At 40.9% G+C, this 4999-nt stretch overlaps 1 long non-coding RNA gene across 1 annotated transcript; it reads left to right on the top strand.

Annotated features, from left to right (window-relative positions):
* Positions 1–2978: 2978 nt before the first annotated feature.
* On the top strand, positions 2979–4644 carry LOC115147797 (uncharacterized). The gene is made up of 2 exons (XR_003866507.1): positions 2979–3227; positions 4075–4644. It is a non-coding gene; the product is annotated as an uncharacterized LOC115147797 (long non-coding RNA).
* The last annotated feature ends 355 nt before the right edge of the window (positions 4645–4999 follow it).

Here is a 4999-nt window from a genome sequence, read left to right as displayed (position 1 = left end):
TCTAGGCTACTTCATCTTTCTCCAACCTATCCAATCCTGTCAGGCCACCTTTATAGGACTAAAACACCAAGGCTGACCTCAGATCAGTGTCTAGGCTACTTCATCTTTCTCCAACCTATCCAATCCTGTCAGGCCACCTTTGTAGGACTAAAACACCAAGGCTGACCTCAGATCAGTGTCTAGGCTACTTCATCTTTCTCCAACCTATCCAATCCTGTCAGGCCACCTTTGTAGGACTAAAACACCAAGGCTGACCTCAGATCAATCTTTCTCCGTAAATAGAAATATCTCCTTTTCAGTCTTTTAGTGAAAGCTCTCCATCTAACGGTGATTTGTGAAATACGTTGAATAAATAATATGTGCCATTTACTTAATTATACTTATTCACAATAGTTATAATACAGTAAAACACAGTACAGTACAATACAAATAGGAATTTATGAGGTTCTTTTCATTAACTTCCCTCAAAGAACATAGATCTCTTCCACCTTGGTGACTGTTTCCCCCTGTGAGTAAAGAGGGGTGTGTCTTTCTCTTGGCAGTGCGGTCCAATGAGGTGGAGGAGAGGGAGCGCTACAGATACCAGTGGAGGAAGGAGGACAGGCAGAGAATCGTCAGCGACAGATTGGAGCTCATCGTCGCCATAGTGATGGGGTTGTTGATGGGGGTTCTGACAGGTGGTTTTGGGGGTGTTGTCATGGGAGGGTGGACAGGGGCGGTGATATGGTTTACAACAGGACTGGTCAGGAACAGGTGGAACCCCTGACTTACTGGGAGACACCATGTGTAGGATATGGATCTACTTTTATAAAGACATTTGGAGGATAAAACAGTGTATAGATGGAAGGGCTTAAGTGGTGTGTCTTGTTTCTTGATGCATTTATCCAACTTTAATTATGAATCATTTGGAAGTGAATAAAATCCCAATAAAGAGAGACAAGAAACAAAGAATATATAGATCATTTTTTAAAGAGAGATGAAACCCTCATATTCATCACCAGTGCTAACCTACTTCTGTTAAGTCAGTCCTGATATGGGTCTGAACCTGTTAGTCATGAAGGGATTAAAAGAGGCATTCATCCTGCTATATCTTTCCCTGATATCATCTGACCAAGTATTCAGATATTGTGTGACGAGAGTTACAGCCCAGGCCACTGAATTTAAGGCCTTTATCCTACCCTGTAAAATCCTTAAAAATAACATTAACAAGAACAATTGACTAGTTCACCAAAAGTACATGATCAGATAATTCTGATTCAACCCACTGGTTCAATCAACGTTGTTTCCACGTCATTTCAAGCAAAAAAACGATTGGTTTTGTAAAAAGTGGATGACGTGAAAGGCATTTCGTCGTGTTTTCACCCAACCTTTAACTTAAATCCAATTACATGGTGGCATTTGTTGTTGATTTCACTTTGAATTCACGGTTAGTTGACAACTCGATCAAACGTAAATCAAAACTAGACATTGAACTAACATAAGTCTGTGCCCAGTGGGTGATGACGATGCAAAGCATTCCGCAATGACAGTTGTGCTAAATGTGACCTTTGGGCACTCACAAAATGTTTTAATTATGTAACATTCTATTTCCTACTATCTCCATCATACACTAATCTTCCAACATTACCGTGGGTTGAAGAACTGAATGTGTCAGTTGTTTTGATGCCTACCTTTCATTGGTCTCCATTCTGAATGCATTCTCCATAAACTACATTCTAATATTGTGTTGTTTTGATGGCTACATTCTACAACTGTGTTGTTTTGATGGCTACATTCTACAACTGTGTTGTTTTGATGGCTACATTCTACAACTGTGTTGTTTTGATGGCTACATTCTAATATTGTGTTGTTTTGATTGCTACATTCTAATATTGTGTTGTTTTGATGGCTACATTCTACAACTGTGTTGTTTTGATGGCTACATTCTAATATTGTGTTGTTTTGATGGCTACATTCTAATATTGTTGGAACGGCTGTCGTAGGAGAGAGAGGACCAAGGCGCAGTGGGTTGCATGTTCATCATATTATTTTATTAACTAAATGTGAACATGAGAAAAACAAGAAAACAGAGAACGACAGTTTCACAGGCTAAATAATAACAGCAGTGCGAAATACAACTACCCACAAATCCCCAGGTGAAAACACGCAACTAATATATGACTCCCAATCAGGAACAACAACGTGCAGCTGTTCCTGATCGGGAGCCACACAGACCACACAGAAATAAACAAACTAGAAAACCAACCTAGAATACAAAACCCAGAATATACACCAAAACCCCGTAATACATAAATAAAACACCCCTCTGCAATACACATAACCCCCGAACCACATAAAACAAATACCCTCTGCCACGTCCTGACCAACCTACAAATACAAATAACCCCTATACTGGTCAGGACGTGACAATTGTGTTGTTTTGATGGCTATATTCTAATATTGTGTTGTTTTGATGGCTACATTCTAATATTGTGCCAATCAAATACTAATTAAATGTACACAGTATCTAAAGGGATTGCTTTAGATAAAAAAAACAGAACAACTCATTTAATAAAAATTCCCTCATCAAGTTGGTAGGCCATCCAGTGGGTGTGTTTTCTGGGAATTAATTAAATGTATTCAGTACACGCAAGTGAGCCACACCTGCAAACCTTGTTACGCACCTGGAATAGATTAGTCTGAATACCAATTACTGAGAAGTGCTTAATCAAAATGCGTAAAAAAGGGATACATTTCCTAAGTCTGAATCAGCCTCATGATGTATTTATGAGTTTGACTCTTCAAGACTGAATGACTGTATCACCAATAAAATAAAATAGATGTACCAACCCCTTTAAACCAGTTTAACACTAAGGTCACCACAAAGCACAGATGATTCATCAGGGCCATCACTGCTGTGTGCCAACTTCACCCAATTAGACACTGGCATGGCAGGAATGTACGTAACCCTATACTCTGGCCTCCTTCAGGTACAGGTCGCTATAGCTACAGGAAAAACACCTCATCTGCATAACTCCTCCTCTTCTTTTCTAGTCTGTGATTTCCCGGAATCGCTGTTGTGCTGTCATAGAGAGAGATGAGAGAGATGTGAGACACCTTTGTGTATAATACATTTGTTACCTCAGCAGTCCAAGACTGGCAATAATCAGATTCTACAGCGGAATTTGGACTTTTTTCAGCTATTCTCATCCGACCACAAGACAAGATGGCGGCAACATGCAGCGAAGGTAAGTGTTTGGTGTTAGTGTGCAGTTCATTTAAATGTTGCCTGTGAATAAACAAAAACCCTATATCGAGGTTATGTTTTCCAATTGACCTGTTTATAACTGTCACATTGACCTGTTTATACCGGTCACATTGACCTGTTTATACCCGTCACATTGACCTGTTTATACCCGTCACATTGACCTGTTTATACCCGTCACATTGACCTGTTTATACCCGTCACATTGACCTGTTCTTACCTGTCACATTGACCTGTTCTTACCTGTCACATTGACCTGTTTATACCTGTCACATTGACCTGTTTATACCCGTCACATTGACCTGTTTATACCCGTCACATTGACCTGTTTATACCCGTCACATTGACCTGTTCATACCCGTCACATTGACCTGTTCATACCCGTCACATTGACCTGTTTATACCCGTCACATTGACCTGTTTATACCCGTCACATTGACCTGTTTATACCCGTCACTTTGACCTGTTTATACCCGTCACATTGACCTGTTTATACCCGTCACATTGACCTGTTTATACCCGTCACATTGACCTGTTTATACCCGTCACATTGACCTGTTTATACCCGTCACATTGACCTGTTTATACCCGTCACATTGACCTGTTTATACCCGTCACATTGACCTGTTTATACCTGTCACATTGACCTGTTTATACCTGTCACATTGACCTGTTTATACCCGTCACATTTACCTGTTCATACCTGTCACATTGCCTTAGAGTATTATAGTATTATAGTATAGTATTGCATTGTGAACGTCTACTGATCAATCAGGAGGTTTGATTACATAACTTTGTTTATGTCCTTTGATAAACTGGTCCTACAACAGATTCCACCAACATGAGGATAGTTCTGCTGGGTACGCCTGGATCAGGGAAGAGTGCAACAGGAAACACCATCCTGGGGAGAGAGGTGTTTAGAGAGGAGACTGGATCAGGGAAGTGTGTGTTGGGGAAAAGAGAGGTGGAGAGGAGGAGTGATTGACACTGTGATTGACACTCCTGGGATTTACAGCACAACACTGACTGAAGAACAACTGAATGAGGAAATGAAAAGGTGCATCTCTCTCTCTCTTCTCCGGGCCCCCATGTGTTCCTTCTGGTTATCAGGCTGGAGAGATTCACACAGGAAGACAGGAACGCTTCACCGTGGATCCAGGAAAACTTTGGCGAGGAGGCCTTGAGATACACCATTGTGTTATTTACCGGAAGAGAAAAACTAACCAGGAAGCAATGGGAGGACTTTGAGAGGACTGAAACAACTAAACAACCAATCAGTGTGTGTGGAGGAGGGTATTATGCTCTCAACAGTAAGTCAGAGGTCCACACCACTCAGGTCACAGAGCTGCTGAAGAAGATAGAAGAGATGGAGGAGGACACTACCTAGAGGAGAGGTACCAGGAGAGAAGGAAGAGAAAGGAGGAGATGAATGAGAGGGAGAGGGAATTAGAGAGGAGAGAGGAAGTGGAGTGGAGGATGGAGGACGAGTTATTAAGGAATGCACAGAGAGAGGAGAAGGGGAACTTTTCTTATTAGCAACGATTGCAGGTGGGTTAGCAATACTAGCTGCAGCGTTTTTTTTGGCCAAACAATAGATTGAATAAGGTGTTTTTGGTTGAATGTTGAATGTTGAATGCTGATTGAGTGTTTCATCTCCTGACCACAGAAGTTACAGCTACTAATGAAATGTTTTGTTCCCATCAATAAGTTCTTTATATAGAAATGAGATGTTATGACATATAAAAGTATGGATAT

Source organism: Salmo trutta, chromosome 14 (genome assembly GCF_901001165.1).
Source record: "Salmo trutta chromosome 14, fSalTru1.1, whole genome shotgun sequence".
Taxonomy (NCBI): domain Eukaryota; kingdom Metazoa; phylum Chordata; class Actinopteri; order Salmoniformes; family Salmonidae; genus Salmo; species Salmo trutta.
Note: the sequence above shows the minus strand (reverse complement) of the source record. Positions and strands in the feature narration are given on the sequence as shown.